The sequence below is a fragment of the Protopterus annectens genome, chromosome 4.part0 (genome assembly GCF_019279795.1).
Source record: "Protopterus annectens isolate FY-2018-M chromosome 4.part0, PAN1.0, whole genome shotgun sequence".
In the NCBI taxonomy this organism is placed as follows: domain Eukaryota; kingdom Metazoa; phylum Chordata; order Ceratodontiformes; family Protopteridae; genus Protopterus; species Protopterus annectens.
In genome coordinates this window covers 717,079,444-717,103,437 of record NC_056733.1, presented here as the reverse complement: position 1 = coordinate 717,103,437, position 23,994 = coordinate 717,079,444, and positions in this window count along the sequence as shown.

Genomic DNA, 23,994 nt, shown 5'->3' with positions numbered 1-23,994 from the left:
CTCAACCTGTTCTCCAGTGATAATATCAGCAGTATATAGGGTCAATCTGTTCTCCAGTGATAATATCAGCAGTATATAGGGTCAACCTGTTCTCCAGTGATAATATCAGCAGTATATATGGTCAACCTGTTCTCCAGTGATAATATCAGCAGTATATATGGTCAACCTGTTCTCCAGTGATAATATCAGCAGTATATATGGTCAACCTGTTCTCCATTGATAATATCAGCAGTATATAGGTCAACCTGTTCTCCAGTGATAATATCAGCAGTATATATGGTCAACCTGTTCTCCAGTGATAATATCAGCAGTATATAAGGTCAACCTGTTCTCCAGTGATAATATCAGCAGTATATATTGTCAACCTGTTCTCCAGTGATAATATCAGCAGTATATAGTCAACCTGTTCTCCAGTGATAATATCAGCAGTATATATGGTCAACCTGTTCTCCAGTAATAATATCAGCAGTATATATGGTCAACCTGTTCTCCAGTGATAATATCAGCAGTATATACTGTCAACCTGCTCTCCAGTGATAATATCAGCAGTATATATGGTCAACCTGTTCTCCAGTGAAAATACCAGCAGTATATATGGTCAACCTGTTCTCCAGTGATAATATCAGCAGTATATATGGTCAACCTGTTCTCCAGTGATAATATCAGCAGTATATAGTGTCAACCTCTTCTCCAGTGATAATATTGGCAGTATATGGGGAAAACCTGTTCTCCAGTGATAATATCAGCAGTATATAGGGTCAGCCTGTTCTCCAGTGATAATATCAGCAGTATATATGGTCAACCTGTTCTCCAGTGATAATATCAGCAGTATATAGGGTCAACCTGTTCTCCAGTGATAATATCAGCAGTATATATGGTCAACCTGTTCTCCAGTGATAATATCAGCAGTATATATGGTCAACCTGTTCTCCAGTGATAATATCAGCAGTATATATGGTCAACCTGTTCTCCAGTGATAATATCAGCAGTATATAGGGTCAGCCTGTTCTCCATTGATAATATCAGCAGTATATATGGTCAACCTGTTCTCCAGTGATAATATCAGCAGTATATAGGGTCAACCTGTTCTCCAGTGATAATATCAGCAGTATATATGGTCAACCTGTTCTCCAGTGATAATATCAGCAGTATATAGGGTCAACCTGTTCTCCAGTGATAATATCAGCAGTATATATGGTCAACCTGTTCTCCAGTGATAATATCAGCAGTATATATGGTCAACCTGTTCTCCAGTGATAATATCAGCAGTATATATGGTCAACCTGTTCTCCAGTGATAATATCAGCAGTATATATGGTCAACCTGTTCTCCAGTGATAATATCAGCAGTATATAGGGTCAACCTGTTCTCCAGTGATAATATCAGCAGTATATATGGTCAACCTGTTCTCCAGTGATAATATCAGTAGTATATATGGTCAACCTGTTCTCCAGTGATAATATCAGCAGTATATATGGTCAACCTGTTCTCCAGTGATAATATCAGCAGTATATATGGTCAACCTTTTCTCCAGTGATAATATCAGCAGTATATATGGTCAACCTGTTCTCCAGTGATAATATCAGCAGTATATATGGTCAACCTGTTCTCCAGTGATAATATCAGCAGTATATATGGTCAACCTGTTCTCCAGTGATAATATCAGCAGTATATATGGTCAACCTGTTCTCCAGTGATAATATCAGCAGTATATAGGGTCAACCTGTTCTCCAGTGATAATATCAGCAGTATATAGGGTCAACCTGTTCTCCAGTGATAATATCAGCAGTATATATGGTCAACCTGTTCTCCAGTGATAATATCAGCAGTATATATGGTCAACCTGTTCTCCAGTGATAATATCAGCAGTATATATGGTCAACCTGTTCTCCAGTGATAATATCAGCAGTATACAGGGTCAACCTGTTCTCCAGTGAAAACATCAGCAGAGTATATGCTCAACTTGTTCTCCAGTGATAATATCAGCATTATATATGGTCAACCCATTCTCCAGTAATAATATCAGCAGTATATAGGGTCAACCTGTTTTCCAGTGATAATATCAGCAGTATATATGGTCAACCTGTTCTCCAGTGATAATATTAGCAGTATATATGGTCAACCTGTTCTCCAGTGATAATATCAGCAGTATATATGGTCAACCTGTTCTCCAGTGATAATATCAGCAGTATATATGGTCAAACTGTTCTCCAGTGATAATATCAGCAGTATATAAGGTCAACCTGTTCTCCAGTGATAATATCAGCAGTATATATGGTCAACCTGTTCTCCAGTGATAATATCAACAGTATCTGGTCAACCTGTTCTCCAGTGATAATATCAGCAGTATATATGGTCAACCTGTTCTCCAGTGATAATATCAGCAGTATATAGGGTCAACCTGTTCTCCAGTGATAATATCAGCAGTATATATGGTCAACCTGTTCTCCAGTGATAATATCAGCAGTATATATGGTCAACCTGTTCTCCAGTGATAATATCAGCAGTATATATGGTCAACCTTTTCTACAGTGATAATATCAGCAGTATATATGGTCAACCTGTTCTCCAGTGATAATATCAGCAGTATATAGGGTCAACCTGTTCTCCAGTGATAATATCAGCAGTATATGTGGTCAACCTGTTCTCCAGTGATAATATCAGCAGTATATAGGGTCAACCTGTTCTCCAGTGATAATATCAGCAGTATATATGGTCAACCTGTTCTCCAGTGATAATATCAGCAGTATATATGTCAACCTGTTCTCCAGTGATAATATCAGCAGTATATGTGGTCAACCTGTTCTCCAGTGATAATATCAGCAGTATATATGGTCAACCTGTTCTCCAGTGATAATATCAGCAGTATATATGGTCAACCTGATCTCCAGTGATAATATCAGCAGTATATATGGTCAACCTGTTCTCCATTGATAATATCAACAGTAAATATTGTCAACTTGTTCTCCAGTGATAATATCAGCAGTATACATGGTCAACCCATTCTCCAGTGATAATATTAGCAGTATATATAGTCAACCTGTTCTGTAATGATAATATCAGCAGAGTATATGGTCAACCTGTTCTCCGTGATAGTATCAACGGTATATATGGTCAACCTGTTCTACAGTGATAATATCAGCAGTATATATGGTCACCCTGTTCTCAAGTGATAATATCAGCAGTCTATATGATCAACCTATTCTCCAGTGATAATATCAGCAGTATATAGGGTCAACCTGTTCTACAGTGATAATATCAGCAGTATATAGGGTCAACCTGTTATACAGTGCTAATATCAGCAGTATATATGGTCAACCTGTTCTCCAGTGATAATATCAGCAGTATATAAGGTCAACCTGTTCTCCAGTGATAATATCAGCAGTATATATGGTCAACCTGTTCTCCAGTGATAATATCAGCAGTATATATGGTCAACCTGTTCTCCAGTGATAATATCAGCAGTATATATGGTCAACCTGCTCTCCAGTGATCATTTTAGCAGTATATCGGGGCAAACTGTTCTGCAGTGACAACATCAGCAGTATATAACATTAACCTGTTTTCTAGTGATAATATCAGCAGTATATATGGTCAACCTGTTCTCCAGTGATAATATCAGCAGTATATAGGGTCAACCTGTTCTCCAGTGATAATATCAGCAGTATATATGGTCAACCTGTTCTCCAGTGATAATATCAGCAGTATATAGGGTTAACCTGTTCTCCAGTGATATCAGCAGTATATATGGTCAACCTGTTCTGCACTGATAATATCAGCAGTATACATGGTCAACCTGTTCTCCAGTGATAATATCAGCAGTATATATGGTCAACCTGTTCTCCAGTGATAATATCAGCAGTATATAGGGTCAACCTGTTCTCCAGTGATAATATCAGCAGTATATATGGTCAACCTGTTCTCCAGTGATAATATCAGCAGTATATATGGTCAACCTATTCTCCAGTGATAATATCAGCAGTATATATGGTCAACCTGTTCTCCAGTGATAATATCAGCAGTATATATGGTTAACCTGTTCTCCAATGATAATATCAGCAGTATATATTGTCAATCTGTTCTCCAGTAACAATATCACCAGTATATATGGTCAGCCTGTTCTCCAGTGATAATATCAGCAGTATATATGGCCAACCTGTTCTTCAGTGATAATATCAGCAGTATATATGGTCAACCTGTTCTCCAGTGATAATATCAGCAGTATATATGGTCAACCTGTTCTCCAGTGATAATATCAGCAGTATATATGGTCAACCTGTTCTCCAGTGATAATATCAGCAGTATATATGGTCAACCTGTTCTCCAGTGATAATATCAGAATATATGGTCAACCTGTTCTCCAGTGATAATATCAGCAGTATATAGGGTCAACCTGTTCTCCAGTGATAATATCAGCAGTATATATGGTCAACCTGTTCTCCAGTGATAATATCAGCAGTATATGGGGTCATCCTATTCTCCACTGATAATATCAGAATATATGGTCAACCTGTTCTCCATTGGTAATATCAGCAGTATATAGGGTCTACCTGTTCTCCAGTGATAATAGCAGCAGTATATATGGTCAACCTGTTCTCCAGTGATAATATCAGCAGTATATAGGGTCAACCTGTTCTCCAGTGATAATATCAGCAGTATATACGGTCAACCTGTTCTCCAGTGATAATATCAGCAGTATATATGGTCAACCTGTTCTCCAGTGATAATATCAGCAGTATATATGGTCAAGCTGTTCTCCAGTGATAATATCAGCAGTACATAGGTCAACCTGTTCTCCAGTGATAATATCAGCAGTATATATGGTCAACCTGTTCTCCAGTGATAATGTCAGAAGTATATATGGTCAACCTGTTCTCCAGTGATAATATCAGCAGTATATATGGTCAAGCTGTTCTCCAGTGATAATATCAGCAGTATATATGGTCAACCTGTTCTCCATTGATAATATCAACAGTATATATGGTTAACCTGTTCTCCAATGATAATATCAGTGATAATATCAGCTCTATATAGTGTCAACCTGTTTTCCAGTGATAATATCAGCAGTATATAGGGTCAACCTGTTCTCCAGTGATAATATCAGCAGTTTATAGGGCCAACCTGTTCTCCAGTGATATTATCAGCAGAATATATGGTCAACCTGTTCTACAGTGATAATATCAGCAGTATATGTGGTCAACCTGTTCCCTAGTGATAATATCAGCAGTATACATTGTCAACCTGTTCTCCAGTGATAATATCAGCAGTATATAGGGTCAACCTGTTCTCCAGTGATAATATCAGCAGTATATAGGGTCAACCTGTTCTCCAGTGATAATATCAGCAGTATATAGGGTCAACCTTTTCTCTAATGATAATATCAGCAGTGTATATGGTGAACCTGTTCTCTGTGATAGTCTCAACAGTATATATGGTCAACCTGTTCTCCAGTGATAATATCAGCAGTATATATGGTCAACCTGTTCTCCAGTGATAATATCAGCAGTATATATGGTCAACCTGTTCTCCAGTGATAATATCAGCAGTATATATGGTCAACCTATTCTCCAGTGATAATATCAGAAGTATATATAGTCAACCTGTTCTCCAGTGATAGTATATAGTCAACCTGTTCTCCAGTGATAATATCAGCAGTATATATGGTCAACCTGTTCTCCAGTGATAACATCAGCAGTATATATGGTCAACCTGTTCTCCAGTGATAATATCAGCAGTATATATGGTCAACCTGTTCTCCAATGATAATACCAGCAGTATATATGGTCAACCTGTTCTCCAGTGATAATATCAGCAGTATATATGGTCAACCTGTTCTCCAGTGATAATATCAGCAGTATATAGGGTCAACCTGTTCTCCAGTGATAATATCAGCAGTATATATGGTCAACCTGTTCTCCAGTAATAATATCAGCAATATATATGGTCAACCTGTTCTCCAGTGATAATATCAGCAGTATATATGGTCAACCTGTTCTTCAGTGATAATGTCAGCAGTATATATGGTCAACCTGTTCTCCAGTGATAATATCAGCAGTATATATGGTCAACCTGTTCTCCATTGATAATATCAGCAGTATATATGGTCAACCTGTTCTCCAGTGATAATATCAGCAGTATATATGGTCAACCTGTTCTCCACTGATAATATCAGCAGTATATATGGTCAACCTGTTCTCCAGTGATAATATCAGCAGTATATATGGTCAACCTGTTCTCCAGTGATAATATCAGCAGAATATAGGGTCAACCTGTTCTCAAGTGATAATATCAGCAGTATATGGTCAACCTGTTCTCCAGTGATAATATCAGCAGTATATATGGTCAACCTGTTCTCCAGTGATAATATCAGCAGTATATAGGGTCAACCTGTTCTCCAGTGATAATATCAGCAGTATATGTGGTCAACCTGTTCTCCAGTGATAATATCAGCTGTATATATGGACAAACTGTTCTACAGTGATAATATCAGCAGTATATATGGTCACCCTGTTCTCCAGTGATATCAGCAGTATATATTGTCAACTTGTTCTCCAGTGATAATATCAGCAGTATATAGGGTCAGCCTGTTCTCCAGTGATAATATCAGCAGTATATATGGTCAACCTGTTCTCCAGTGATAATATCAGCAGTATATAGGGTCAACCTGTTCTCCAGTGATAATATCAGCAGTATATAGTCAACCTGTTCTCCAGTGATAATATCAGCAGTATATATGGTCAACCTGTTCTCCAGTGATAATATCAGCAGTATATAGGGTCAACCTGTTCTCCAGTGATAATATCAGCAGTATATATGGTCAACCTGTTCTCCAGTGATAATATCAGCAGTATATATGGTCAACCTGTTCTCCAGTGATAATATCAGCAGTATATATGGTCAACCTGTTCTCCAGTGATAATGTCAGCAATATATAAGGTCAACCTCTTCTCCAGTGATAATATCAGCAGTATATAGGGTCAACCTGTTCTCCAGTGATAATATCAGCAGTATATATGGTCAACCTGTTCTACAGTGATAATATCAGCAGTATATATGGTCAACCTGTTCTCCAATGATAATGTCAGCAGTGTATACGGTCAACCTGTTTTGCAGTGATAATAAAAGCAGTATATTTGGTCAACCTGTTCTCCAGTGATAATATCAGCAGTATATATGGTCAACCTGTTCTCCAGTGATAATATCAGCAGGATATATGGTCAATCTGTTCTCCAGTGATGATATCAGCAATATATATGGTCAACCGATTTTCCAGTGATAATATCAGAAGTATGTATGGTCAAATTGTTCTCCAGTGATAATATCAGCAGTATATATGGTCAACCTGCTCTCCAGTGATAATATTAGCAGTATATATGGTCAACCTGTTCTCCAGTGATAATATCAGCAGTATATAGGGTCAACCTGTTCTCCAGTGATATTATCAGCAGTACATCAAGTCAACCTGTTCGCCAGTGAAAATATCAGCAGTATATATGGTCAACCTGTTCTCCAGTGATAATATCCACAGTATATATGGTCAACCTGTTCTCCAGTGATAATATCAGCAGTATATATGGTCAACCTGTTCTCCAGTGATAATATCAGCAGTATATAGTGTCAACCTGTTCTCCAGTGATAATATCAGCAGTATATATGGTCAACCTGTTCTCCAGTGATAATATCAGCAGTATATATGGTCAACCTGTTCTCCAGTGATAATATCAGCAGTATATATGGTCAACCTGTTCTCTAATGATAATATCAGCAGAGTATATGGTCAACGTGTTCCCCAGTGATAATATCAGTAGTATATATGGTTAAACTGTTCTACAGTTAGAATATCAGCAGTATATATGATCAACCTGTTCTCCAGTGATAATATCAGCAGTATATATGGTCACCCTGTTCTCAAGTGATAATATCAGCAGTCTATATGATCAACCTATTCTCCAGTGATAATATCAGCAGTATATATGGTCAACCTGTTCTCCAGTGATAATATCAGCAGTATATATGGTCAACCTGTTCTCCAGTGATAATATCAGCAGTATATAGGGTCAACCTGTTCTCCAGTGATAATATCAGCAGTATATATGGTCAACCTGTTCTCCAGTGATAATATCAGCAGTATATATGGTCAACCTGTTCTCCAGTGATAATATCAGCAGTATATAGGGTCAACCTGTTCTCCAGTGATAATATCAGCAGTACATCAGGTCAACCTGTTCTCCAGTGATAATATCAGCAGTATATATGGTCAACCTGTTCTCCAGTGATAATATCAGCAGTATATATGGTCAACCTGTTCTCCAGTGATAATATCAGCAGTATATAGGGTCAACCTGTTCTCCAGTGATAATATCAGCAGTATATATGGTCAACCTGTTCTCCAGTGATAATATCAGCAGTATATATGGTCAACCTGTTCTCCAGTGATAATATCAGCAGTATATATGGTCAACCTGTTCTCCAGTGATAATATCAGCAGTATATATGGTCAAACTGTTCTCCAGTGATAATATCAGCAGTATATATGGTCAACCTGTTCTCCAGTGATAATATCAGCAGTATATATGGTCAACCTGTTCTAAAGTGCTAATAACAGCAAGTATATATGGTCAACCTGTTCTCCAGTGATAATATCAGCAGTATATAGGGTCAACCTGTTCTCCAGTGATAATATCAGCAGTATATATGGTCAACCTGTTCTCCAGTGATAATATCATCAGTATATATGGTCAACCTGCTTTCCAGTGATAATATCAGCAGTATATATGGTCAACCTGTTCTCCAGTGATAATATCAGCAGTATATATGGTCAACCTGTTTTCCAGTGATAATATCAGCAGTATATATGGTCAACCTGCTTTCCAGTGATAATATCAGCAGTATATAGTCAACCTGTTCACCATTGATAATATCAGCAGTATATAGGGTCAACCTGTTCTCCAGTGATAATATCAACAGTATATATGGTCAACCTGTTCTCCAGTGATAATATCAGCAGTATATATGGTCAACCTGTTCTCCAGTGATAATATCAGCAGTATATATGTTCAACCTGTTCTCCAGTGATAATATCAGCAGTATATGGTCAACCTGTTCTCCAGTGATAATATCAGCAGTATATAGGGTCAACCTGTTCTCCAGTGATAATATCAGCAGTATATATGGTCAACCTGTTCTCCAGTGATAATATCAGCAGTATATATGGTCAACCTGTTCTCCAGTGATAATATCAGCAGTATATATGGTCAACCTGTTCTCCAGTGATAATATCAGCAGTATATAGGGTCAACCTGTTCTCCAGTGATAATATCAGCAGTATATATGGTCAACCTGTTCTCCAGTTATAATATCAGCAGTACATCAGGTCAGCCTGTTCTTCAGTCATAATATCAGCAGTACATCGGGTCAAACTGTTCTCCAGTGACAATATCAGCAGTATATATGGTCAAACTGTTCTCCAGTGATAATATCAGCAGTATATATGGTCAACCTGTTCTCCAGTGATAATATCAGCAGTATATAGGGTCAACCTGTTCTCCAGTGATAATATCAGCAGTATATATGGTCAACCTGTTCTACAGTGATAATATCAGCAGTATATATGGTCAACCTGTTCTCCAGTGATAATATCAGCAGTATATATGGTCAACCTGTTCTCCAGTGATAATATCAGCAGTATATAGGGTCAACCTGTTCTCCAGTGATAATATCAGCAGTATATATGGTCAACCTGTTCTCCAGTGATAATATCAGCAGTATATATGGTCAACCTGTTCTCCAGTGATAATATCAGCAGTATATAGGGTCAACCTGTTCTCCAGTGATAATATCAGCAGTATATATGGTCAACCTGTTCTCCAGTGATAATATCAGCAGTATATAGGGTCAACCTGTTCTCCAGTGATAATATCAGCAGTATATATTGTCAACCTGTTCTCCAGTGATAATATCAGCAGTATATATGGTCAACCTGTTCTCCAGTGATAATATCAGCAGTACAGAGTCAACCTGTTCTCCAGTGATAATATCAGCAGTATATATGGTCAACCTGTTCGCCAGTGAAAATATCAGCAGTATATATGGTCAACCTGTTCTCCAGTGATAATATCCACAGTATATATGGTCAACCTGTTCTCCAGTGATAATATCAGCAGTATATACGGTCAACATGTTCTCCACTGATAATATCAGCAGTATATATGGTCAACCTGTTCTCCAGTGATAATATCAGCAGTATATAGAGTCAACTTGTTATCCAGTGATAATATCAGCAGTATATATAGTCAAACTCTTCTCCAGTGATAATATCAACAGTATATTTGGTCAACCTGCACTCCAGTGATAATATCAGCAGTATATATGGTCAACCTGTTTTCCAGTGATAATATCAGCAGTATATATGGTCAACCTGTTCTCCAGTGATAATATCAGCAGTATATATGGTCAACCTGTTCTCCAGTGATAATATCAGCAGTATATATGGTCAACCTATTCTCCAGTGATAATATCAGCAGTATATATGGTCAACCTGTTCTCCAGTGATAATATCAGCAGTATATATGGTCAACCTGTTCTCCAGTGATAATATCAGCAGTATATAGGGTCAACCTGTTCTCCAGTGATAATATCAGCAGTATATATGGTCAACCTGTTCTCCAGTGATAATATCAGCAGTATATATGGTCAAACTGTTCTCCAGTGATAATATCAGCATTATATATGGTCAACCTGATCTCCAGTGATAATATCAGCAGTATATATCGTCAACCTGTTCTCCAGTGATAATATCAGCAGTATATATGGTCAACCTGTTCTCCAGTGATAATATCAGCAGTATATATGGTCAACCTGTTCTCCAGTGATAATATCAGCAGTATATAGGGTCAACCTGTTCTCCAGTGATAATATCAGCAGTATATGGTCAACCTGTTCTCCAGTGATAATATCAGCAGTATATATTGTCAACCTGTTCTCCAGTGATAATATCAACAGTATATATGGTCAACCTGTTCTCCAGTGATAATATCAGCAGTATATATGGTCAACCTGTTCTCCAGTCATAATATCAGCAGTATATCGGGTCAAACTGTTCTCCAGTGACAATATCAGCAGTATATATCATTAGCCTGCTCTCCAGTGATAATATACACAGTATATATGGTCAACCTGGTCTCCAGTGATAATATCAGCAGTATATATGGTCAACTGGCTCTCCAGTGATAATATCAGCAGTATATAGGGTCAACCGGTTCTCCAGTGATAATATCAGCAGTATATAGGGTCAACCTATTCTCCAGTGATAATATCAGCAGTATATAAGGTCAACCTGTTCTCCAGTGATAATATCAGCAGTATATATGGTCAACCTGTTCTCCAGTGATAATATCAGCAGTATATATGGTCAACCTGTTCTCCAGTGATAATATCAGCAGTATATAGGGTCAACCTGTTCTCCAGTGATAATATCAGCAGTATATAGGGTCAACCTGTTCTCCAGTGATAATATCAGAATATATGGTCAACCTGTTCTCCGGTGATAATATCAGCAGTATATAAGGTCAACCTATTCTCCAGTGATATCAGCAGTATATATGGTCAACCTGTTCTCCAGTGATAATATCAGCAGTATATATGGTCAACCTGTTCTCCAGTGATAATATCAGCAGTATATATGGTCAACCTGTTCTCCAGTGATAATATCAGCAGTATATATGGTCAACCTGTTCTCCAGTGATAATATCAGCAGTATATAGGGTCAACCTGTTCTCCAGTGATAATATCAGCAGTATATATGGTCAACCTGTTCTCCAGTGATAATATCAGCAGTATACATTGTCAACCTGTTCTCCAGTGCTAATATCAGCAGTATACATTGCCAACCTGTTCTCCAGTGATAATATCAGCAGTATGTATGGTCAACCTGTTCTCCAGTGATAATATCAGCAGTATATATGGTCAACCTGTTCTCCAGTGATAATATCAGCAGTATATATGGTCAACCTGCTCTCCAGTGATAATATCAGCAGTATATATGGTCAACCTGTTCTCCAGTGATAATATCAGCAGTATATATGGTCAACCTGTTCTCCAGTGATAATATCAGCAGTATATATGGTCAACCTGTTCTCCAGTGATAATATCAGCAGTATATATGGTCAACCTGTTCTCCAGTGATAATATCAGCAGTATATATGGTCAACCTGTTCTCCAGTGATAATATCAGCAGTATATAGGGTCAACCTGTTCTCCAGTGATAATATCAGAATATATGGTCAACCTGTTCTCCAGTGATAATATCAGCAGTATATAGGGTCAACCTGTTCTCCAGTGATAATATCAGCAGTATATATGGTCAACCTGTTCTCCAGTGATAATATCAGCAGTATATATGGTCAACCTGTTCTCCAGTGATAATATCAGCAGTATATATGGTCAACCTGTTCTCCAGTGATAATATCAGCAGTATATATGGTCAACCTGTTCTCCAGTGATAATATCAGCAGTATATATGGTCAACCTGTTCTCCAGTGATAATATCAGCAGTATATAGGGTCAACCTGTTCTCCAGTGATAATATCAGCAGTATATATGGTCAACCTGTTCTCCAGTGATAATATCAGCAGTATATAGGGTCAACCTGTTCTCCAGTGATAATATCAGCAGTATATATGGTCAACCTGTTCTCCAGTGATAATATCAGCAGTATATATGGTCAACCTGTTCTCCAGTGATAATATCAGCAGTATATAGGGTCAACCTGTTCTCCAGTGATAATATCAGCAGTATATATGGTCAACCTGTTCTCCAGTGATAATATCAGCAGTATATAGGGTCAACCTGTTCTCCAGTGATAATATCAGCAGTATATATGGTCAACCTGTTCTCCAGTGATAATATCAGCAGTATAGGGTCAACCTGTTTTCTAGTGATAATATCAGCAGTATATATGGTCAACCTGTTCTTCACTGATAATATCAGCAGTATATAGGGTCAACCTGTTCTCCAGTGATAATATCAGCAGTATATATGGTCAACCTGTTCTCCAGTGACAATATCAGCAGTATATATGGTCTACATGTTCTCCAGTTATAATATCCGCACTATATTTGGTCAACCTGTTCTCCAGTGATAGCATCAGCAGTATATATGGTCAACCTCTTCTCCTGTGATAATATCAGCAGTATATATGGAAAACCTGTTCTCCAGTGCTAATAGCAGTATATAGGGTCAGCCTGTTCTCAAGTAATAATATCAGCAGTATATAGGATCAGTCTGTTTTCCAGTGATAATATCAGCAGTATATCGGGTCAACCTGTTCTCCAGTGATAATATCAGCAGTATATAGGGTCAACCTGTTCTCCAGTGATAATATCAGCAGTATATATGGTCAACCTGTTCTCCAGTGATAATATCAGCAGTATATATGGTCAACTTGTTCTCCAGTGATAATATCAGCAGTATATATGGTCAACCTGTTCTCCAGTGATAATATCAGCAGTATATATGGTCAACCTGTTCTCCAGTGATAATATCAGCAGTATATAGGGTCAACCTGTTCTCCAGTGATAATATCAGCAGTATATATGGTCAACCTGTTCTCCAGTTATAATATCAGCAGTATATATGGTCAACCTGTTCTCCAGTGATAGTACCAACAGTATATATGGTCAACCTCTTCTCTAGTAATAATATCAGCAGGATATAGTGTTAACCTGTTCTCCAGTGATAATATCAGCAGTATATATGGTCAACCTGTTCTCCAGTGATAATATCAGCAGTATATATTGTCAACCTGTTCTCCAGTGATAATATCAGCAGTATATATGGTCAACCTGTTCTCCAGTGATAATATCAGCAGTATACATGGTCAACCTGTTCTCCAGAGATAATGTCCTTAGTATATATGGTCAAGCTGTTCTCCAGTGATAATATCAGCAGTATATAGGGTCAACCTGTTCTCCAGTGATAATATCAGCAGTATATATGGTCAACCTGTTCTCCAGTGATAATATCAGCAGTATATATGGTCAACCTGTTCTCCAGTGATAATATCAGCAGTATATAGGGTCAGCCTGTTCTCCAGTGATAATACCAACAGTATATATGGTCAACCTGTTCTACAGTGATAATATCAGCAGAGTATATGGTCAACCTGTTCTCCGTGATAGTATCAACGGTATATATGGTCAACCTGTTCTACAGTGATAATGTCAGCAGTGTATACGGTCAACCTGTTCTGCAGTGATAATATCAGCAGTATATATGGTCAACCTGTTCTCCAGTGATAATATCAGCAGTATATATGGTCAACCTGTTCTCCAGTGATAATATCAGCAGTATATATGGTCAACCTGTTCTCCAGTGATAATATCAGCAGTATATAGTCAACCTGTTCTCCAGTGATAATATCAGCAGTCTATATGATCAACCTGTTCTCCAGTGATAATATCAGCAGTATATATAGTCAACCTGTTCTCCAGTGATAATATCAGCAGTATATATGGTCAACCTGTTCTCCACTGATAATATCAGCAGTATATAGGGTCAACCTGTTCTCCAGTGATAATATCAGCAGTATATATGGTCAACCTGTTCTACAGTGATAATATCAGCAGTATATAGGGTCAACCTGTTCTCCAGTGATAATATCAGCAGTATATAGGGTCAACCTGTTCTCCAGTGATAATATCAGCAGTATATATGGTCAACCTGTTCCCTAGTGATAATATCAGCAGTGTATATGGTCAACCTGTTCTCCATGATAGTATCAACAGTATATATGGTCAACCTGTTCTCCAGTGATAATGTCAGCAGTGTATATGGTCAACCTGTTCTCCAGTGATAATATCAGCAGTATATATGGTCAAACTATTCTCCAGTGATAATATTAGAATATGCAGTCATCCTGTTCTCCAGTGATAATATCAGCAGTATATAGGGTCATCCTGTTCTCCAGTGATAATATCAGCAGTATATATGGTCAACCTGTTCTACAGTGATAATATCAGCAGTATATATGGTCAACCTGTTCTCCAGTGATAATATCAGCAGTATATATTGTCAACCTGTTCTCTAGTGATAATATCAGCAGTATATATGGTCAACCTATTCTCCAGTGATAATATCAGAAGTATGTATAGTCAACCTTTTCTCCAGTGATAGTATCTGGAGTATATATGGTCAACCTGTTCTCCAATGACAGCATATCAGGTGGACCTGTTCTCCAGTAATAAAATCAGTAGTATACGTGGTCAACCCTTTCTCCTGTGATAATATTAGCAGTATATAGGGGCAACCTGTTCTCCAGTAATAATATCATCAGTATATAGGGCCAACTTGTTCTCCAGTGATAATGTCAACAGTATATATGGTCAACCCATTCTCCAGTGATAATATCAGCAGTATATATGGTCACCCTGTTCTGCATTGATAATATCAGCAGTATATATGGTCAACCTGTTCTCCAGTGATAATATCAGCCATATACATTGTCAACCTGTTCTCCAGTGATAATATCAGCAGTATATAGGGTCAACCTGTTCTCCAGTGATAATATCAGCAGTATATATGGTCAACCTGTTCTCCAGTGATAATATCAGCAGTATATATGGTCAACCTGTTCTCCAGTGATAATATCAGCAGTATATGGTCAACCTGTTCTCCAGTGATAATATCAGCAGTATATAGGGTCAACCTGTTCTCCAGTGATAATATCAGCAGTATATAGGGTCAACCTGTTCTCCAGTGATAATATCAGCAGTATATAGGGTCAACCTGTTCTCCAGTGATAATATCAGCAGTATATATGGTCAACCTGTTCTCCAGTGATAATATCAGCAGTATATAGGGTCAACCTGTTCTCCAGTGATAATATCAGCAGTATATGGTCAACCTGTTCTCCAGTGATAATATCAGCAGTATATATGGTCAACCTGTTCTCCAGTGATAATATCAGCAGTATATATGGTCAACCTGTTCTCCAGTGATAATATCAGCAGTATATATGGTCAACCTGTTCTCCAGTGATAATATCAGCAGTATATATGGTCAACCTGTTCTCCAGTGATAATATCAGCAGTATATATGGTCAACCTGTTCTCCAGTGATAATATCAGCAGTGTATATGGTCAACCTGTTCTCCAGTGATAATATCAGCAGTATATATGGTCAACCTGTTCTCCAGTGTTAATATCTGAAGTATATATGGTCAACCTATTCTTCAGTGATAATATCAGAAGTATATATAGTCAACCTGTTCTCCAGTGATAGTATCAGCAGTATATATGGTCAACCTGTTCTCCTGTGATAATATTAGAAGTATATAGGGCCAACCTATTCTCCAGTAATAATATCAGCAGTATATAGGGCCAACTTGTTCTCCAGTGATAATGTCAACAGTATATATGGTCAACCCATTCTCCAGTGATAATATCAGCAGTATATATGGTTACCCTGTTCTGCATTGATAATATCAGCCATATATATGGTCAACCTGTTCTCCAGTGATAATATCAGCCATATACATTGTCAACCTGTTCTCCAGTTATAATATCAGCAGTGTATAGGGCTTACCTGTTCTCCAGTTCTAATATCAGCAGGATATATGGTCAACCCATTCTCCAGTGATAATATCAGCAGTATATAGGGTCAACCTGTTCTCCAGTGATAATATCAGCAGTATATAAGGTCAGTCTGTTCTTCACTGATAATATCAGCAGTATATAGAGTTAGCTTGTTCTCCAGTGATAATATCAACAGAACATCAGGTCAGCCTGTTCTCCAGTGATAATATCAGCAGTATATATGGTCAAACTGTTCTGCAGTGAAAATATCAGCAGTATATATGGTCAACCCGCTCTCCAGTGATAATATCAGCAGTATATATGGTCAACCTTTTTTCCAGTGAAACTACCAGCAGTATATAGGGTCAAACTATTCTCCAGTGATAATATTAGAATATACAGTCATCCTGTTCTCCAGTGATAATATCAGCAGTATATAGGGTCATCCTGTTCTCCAGTGATAATATCAGCAGTATATATGGTCAAACTGTTCTCCAGTGATAATATCAGCAGTATATATGGTCAACCTGTTCTCCAGTGATAATATCAGCAGTATACATTGTCAACCTCTTCTCCAGTGATAATATCAGCAGTATATGGGGTCAACCTGTTCTCCAGTTATAATATCAGAATATAAGGTCATCCTGTTCTCCAGTGATAATATCAGCAGAATATAGGGTCAAACTGTTCTCCAGTTATAAAATCAGCAGTAGATAGGGTCAACCTGTACTCCAGTGATAATATCAGCAGTTAATAGGTCAACCTGTTCTCCTGTGATAATATCAGCAGTACATCGGGTACACCTGTTCTCCAGTGACAATATCAGCAGTATATATGTTCTAACAACACCACTGTAAAAGATCATAAAATAAAATAATCCAACGACTGAAGAATACCAGTGAGTAACAGCTCTACTTTCATAAAATTTAATGAACAGTTCAACTTTTCAGTTCAACTTCTCTAGCGCCTTGGCCACAGCCTTTACAGAGTAAAAAATACAAACAGCACTCTAAGCAGTATATATAGCAAGTCAATCTATTAGTACAACTAAACAATCAATTAATTAATCAATTATATAAAAAAAACTCAAAATATTTAAAGCTACAACAGTTAAATAAAACTATGCCAGTTACATTCCTTATTAAGTCCATATGGACATAAAGTATTATACTTCATAATAAGAAGTGATTCTTTTTGTCTTAATACACTTTTTTGAAAATCAACATTATTAAAATATAATGGTACATGTTCCAGTATAGAAACTTTCATACAATCAATATTACCATGATGTTCATTGTTAAAATGTTCAGAGATAGGGCTACTCATTTTTTTATTTCTTACATCTCTGACATGTTCTTTTATTCTGTAAGATAAAGCCCTTTTAGTTTCACCAATATAATATTTCTTACAAGAGCAAAAAATAACATAAATAACTCCAGTACTAGAGCATGAATACCTAGCTCTGTTAAAAAACTTTTTACCATTTATTTCCCTTATCTCAGTGTTTATATATTTACAAATAGAACAATTGTTACAAGGAAAAGTTCCTCTTTCAATGACATTGGTTAACATGATTTTTTTCTTTTCTTTGTACACACTATGTACTAAAAAATCTTGTATATTTCTGCCTCTTTTGTATGATACAACCAATTCCACATTTCTAAGTGAAATGATTTCTTTTTTTGCAAAATCCCAATATTTTTTTATTATACCATTAATAATGGGGGAAAAATTAGTGTATTTAGTTACAAAAAATAATTTATCCTGATCCAAGTCATTATTATTGTAACTAATTGATCTATATTTATTAACTGCTTTATTTATTTTAGTTTTTTTAAACACTTCATTAAAACTTCCATAACACTGAATTCATTATACCCTCTATCAATAAACATAATAGCTGCCCTTGAAGCTTCATTAAAAGCTAATTCAGCATCACTACTCAGTCTTTTTATTCTAATAAATTCACCATATGGAATAGCTGTTAAAGTATGGGTAGGATGACAACTACTCCCACACATTTTCCAATTCATTTGATCAAATTTCCTATGTATACTGGTCTGTATTCTTTTACCATTTACCCCTGTCAGGGTAATGTCCAAAAAACTAACTTTTGCTCCTATGTGGATGTCATCAAATTTAATGCCTAAATTATTACTATTTAAATCATTAATAAATTCAGTAGATAAATCATAACCTCCATGACAAATAAAAATCAGATCATCTATAAATCTATAGTATCCAACTACATGATTTATAAAAAATCGATGTCTGTACACATATTTGTTTTCAAAAAAGCCCATAAATAGGTTTGCATAGGCGGGGGCAAAAGCAGCCCCCATGGCTGTTCCCTTCAATTGTTTGTACAAAACACCATTAAACTCAAAAATATTGTGAGTCAAACAGAATTCAATAAGCTCCAATATATAATGGGTTTTCGGATTATCACCCATGAAAAATAATATTGCTTCTAAACCAAATGTATGGGTTATATTTCTGTAAAGACTCACTACATCCGTAGTGATAAAATACATTCCTTCCAACCAACGAACATCCTGTATCTTATAAAGGAATCTCTGAACATTTTAACAATGAACATCATGGTAATATTGATTGTATGAAAGTTTCTATACTGGAACATGTACCATTATATTTTAATAATGTTAATTTTCAAAAAAGTGTATTAAGACAAAAAGAATCACTTCTTATTATGAAGTATAATACTTTATGTCCATATGGACTTAATAAGGAATGTAACTGGCATAGTTTTATTTAACTGTTGTAGCTTTAAATATTTTGAGTTTTTTTTTATATAATTGATTAATTAATTGATTGTTTAGTTGTACTAATTGATTGACTTGCTATATATACTGCTTAGAGTGCTGTTTGTATTTTTACTCTGTAAAGGCTGTGGCTGAGGCGCTAGAGAAGTTGAACTGAAAAGTTGAACTGTTCATTAAATTTTATGAAAGTAGAGCTGTTACTCACTGGTATTCTTCAATCATTAGTATATATGTTCTACCTGTTCTACAGTGATAATATCCACAGTATATATGGTCAACCTGTTCTCCAGTGATAATATCAGCAGTATATATGGTCAACCTGTTCTCCAGTGATAATATCAGCAGTATATAGGGTCAACCTGTTCTCCAGTGATAATATCAGCAGTTAATAGGTCAACCTGTTCTCCTGTGATAATATCAGCAGTACATCGGGTCAACCTGTTCTCCAGTGACAATATCAGCAGTATATATGGTATACATGTTCTCCATTTATAATATCCACAGTATATATGGTCAACCTAATCTCCAGTGATAATATCAGCAGTATATGTTGTCAACCTGTTCTCCAGTGATAATATCAGCAGTATATAGGGTCAACCTGTTATCCAGTTATAATATTAGCAGTATATTGGGGCATCCTGTTCTCCAGTGATAATATCATCATTATATAGGGTGAACCTGTTCTCCAGTGATAATATCAGCAGTATATATGGTCAGCCTGTTCTCTAATGATAATATCAGCAGTGTATATGGTCAACCTGTTCTCCGTGATAGTATCAACAGTATATATGGTCAACCTGTTCTCCAGAGATAATGTCAGCAGTGTATACAGTCAACCTGTTTTGCAGTGATAATCAAAGCAGTGTATAAAGTCAGCCTGTTCTCCAGTGATAATATCAGCAGTATATATGGTCAACCTGTTCTCCAGTGTTAATATCAGCAGTATATATGGTCAACCTATTCTCCAATGATAGCATATCAGGTGAACCTGTTCTCCAGTAATAACATCAGCAGTATACATGGTCAACCTGTTCTCCTGTGATAATATTAGCAGTATATAGGGCCAACCTGTTCTCCAGTGGGTAATGTCAACAGAATATATGGTCAACCCTTTCTCCAGTGATAATATCAGCAGTATATATGGTCACCCTGTTCTGCATTGATAATATCAGCAGTATATATGGTCAACCTGTTCTCCAGTGATAATATCAGCCATATACATTGTCAACCTGTTCTCCAGTGATTATATCAGCAGTGTATAGGGCTTACCTGTTCTCCAGTGCTAATATCAGCAGTATATATGGTCAACCCATTCTCCAGTGATAATATCAGCAGTATATAGGGTCAACCTGTTCTCCAGTGATAATATCAGCAGTATATAAGGTCAATCTGTTCTCCACTGATAATATCAGCAGTATATAGAGTCAACTTGTTCTCCAGTGATAATATCAGCAGTATATAGGGTCAAGCTGTTCTCCAGTGATAATATCAGCAGTACATCAGGTCAGCCTGTTCTCCAGTGATAATATCAGCAGTATATATGGTCAAACTGTTCTCCAGTGAAAATATCAGCAGTATATATGGTCAGCATGATCTCCAGTGATAATATCAGCAGTATATATGGTCAACCTTTTTTCCAGTGAAAATACCAGCAGTATATAGGGTCAAACTATTCTCCAGTGATAATATTAGCAGTATATATGATCAATCTGTTCTCCATTGATAATATCAGCAGTATACATTGTCAACCTGTTCTCCAGTTATAATATCAGCAGTATTTTGGGTCACCCTGATGACAACTTTTTGTAGTATTTGTTGATGAGTCTTTAAAAAAGTGGGCTGAACGTTTTCCTAACAGATTTGGTGCAAATAGAAGGAAGACTGGAAACAAAACGCTGAGTAATTTAAAGGCAAGTCTTAAAATATATGACATGTGGTGACCAATGAGCTTGTTAGTTGCTCATGCAGTATCCATTTCAGCAATGAAATAGCACTCTAATATAATAAACAAATGGTTATGTGAAGCCATGTTATAGACCAATATGCCAGACTGGAAGTTCTTTTTTGATATCAGATACAAATGCTGGTACCAAAGCCCAGAGTAAGACAGGATTACAAAATATCAGTGGGTATATTATTAAATAACAAGTTGAATAGAACTACTTAAACAACTAATACAAAAAAACAGAGCAAAACAGCAAGTCATTTCCAATGTAGTATATGGTGACCTACCACAACAAACAAACAAAAAAAACTGTGCACATACACGTGGCTGACATCAAATTGCTCCAGTGTGCACCAGCAGTGATTCCTTGGTTTTGGGGGATCTCTGCTTCCCTCATTTCTGAAACCATTGAGTTGTTATATATGTATAAGGGTTATAGGGACAATAATTCACATGGATGGGGGTGTAGGTTCATTTGAGAATATATGTATAAGGATTATGGGGACAAGAACTCTCATGGGTGGGTGTGCAGGGACATTTGCAGTTAAAAGTTTCACTTTTTAAATATTTGGGGCATTTGCATTCAGTATTGAACTTTGAGGCTTCGTAGGAGATTCAACAAAAAAGTTACTTTACAATGCAGTGCAAAATGAACTATTCGATAGTGAAATAGCAAAGAAAGATTAAATGAATGTAATAACACATTCAAATTACCGCAACCACAAAACACCACTAACATATTTAGTTAAAAGTTTTTGAGAGATATTGTGTAATTAACTTTGATGACTTTTCATGCAGAGAGTGCTATAAAGGATATATTCCTTGAGCAAATATTTAGGGCTGTGTAATAACACATTCAAGTATATACTGTTAGAATTTTTTAATGTAAAACCTTTCTGTCTTTGAGATTTTCAAGAAATTATATAGTCTCAACACATGTCTATAAGCTCATAAAACAGATGTAGTTCAGAGGAACTAACATAAATCCATCACAACCTGCACAAAAAAGGTAGAGGAGATTAAAACTACTAATTCAAATGAATTCCAGTCTCAAATCAAAGAAATACACGTGATTAAAAAACAAACTGTGAAGAGGCAGGTTTGATGGCTCAGGAAAGACAAGTAAAAATATTTTATTAAGAAGAGAGTGGAGATAAATGTAAACATCATTTCTTAAGAGGAAACATGGCCTAGTGTAGGAAAAAAAACCTCAAGAATGCACACAGTGGGCCTTTATTTATTTTTGTTACCTGGTTATGTATTGATGTGCAGTATCCCATTTTATGTAGTTGTACTTGTTGACTAGGTATTTTCTGCTAGATAGTGTCTCATTTTATTGTTTGGTATTTGCAGACTGCTTCATGGCATGAATGTGACTTTCATGTAATTGCAATGAATAAATAGTAAAAATGTCCCCCCAAAAAATTATCATTTGATATTACAAAGATTAAAATGTATATTTTTTCAGATAGGAGGTTTACACTTCTTGTGCCTTAACAACCCCCCCCCCCCTCCGCTACTAACTTTGAGATCATTGTAGCTCAAGGAATGGATAAATTCTAGACATACCACAACCTCAGTCTTTAACTATAAATCACAGGAATCAGGTGGAAATGATCATAGCCACTAATATGTCACATTTAAGCCTGGCACCTTGTTGACTAACTGTTTTATCCTGGGTATTGCCCATTTCATTTGTTTTGTTTTTTTTTTTTGTTTGTTTGTTTTTTGATGTATTCACTGATTAGTTACTACCAGGCACTGTCCATTTTATTTATTTCTGTTTTTTAAATTGCATGCTTCCTGATAAGCAAGCTTCCATTTTGTTTATAAATATTTGTTAACCAAGTAAGTCCGCAGGAGACAAAGCGTATTTGAGCAATTTGTATTTGCAAGCTTGATGTCTCCTCCAATGTCTTCAGAGGCACATAGGTCACTGTTTAATAGGGCACCAGTGACACTCATATTCTCAACAGTAGTATTTGGTCCAGAGTGTTCATGCATATCACTCCTGGGCCAAGAAAACATTTAGCCCTCATGAAAATCAGCAATAGCCCTTAACAACTTCCTGTGCTTAATCTCCTGTTAGCACTTCTTACAAAAAACAATATCAAAAGCAATCATCACTCTTCTATTTGCAAAAGAATGCTACAGCAAAAACATTCATTGTATCAATGTCAAGAATAAAATTATTATAAACAGCAGTTTCAATAGGCTGGAAAAATGTTAAAAGCAACCTGATGTAACTTAATCCAAATTCCAGGTTGAGTGTTTGCCATTCTTTTAATGGTGAGGGAAACAAATTACCATAGGTAGGCATTGTAGATATTCTCATACCTCTGGAAATCACTTTATACTGCAGGCATTACTGCTAACTTACTTATGGATACTTCTGTAGGTTCATAGGTGTTTACTAACCTAACAACCACAAGGTCCTTTTGTAGCCTAGCCATACATTCCAAATCTCTGACAAGTTCTGATACCCTTGATATGTGTAAGCAGGGGCTTAGGAGATGAAACATTTACAAGCAGAGGCCTAGAAGATGAGCCATTTACAGATCACCTGTGTCCATTAGAGACATAGGTGCCAAACCAGGGATACATTTCTGGTTTCCCATCCAATTGTCCAAGTTGCAATCAAAATGGGTTAGGGAGGAACTCTGCTTCACATGGATGGGGAGCTTGTTCTATAGAC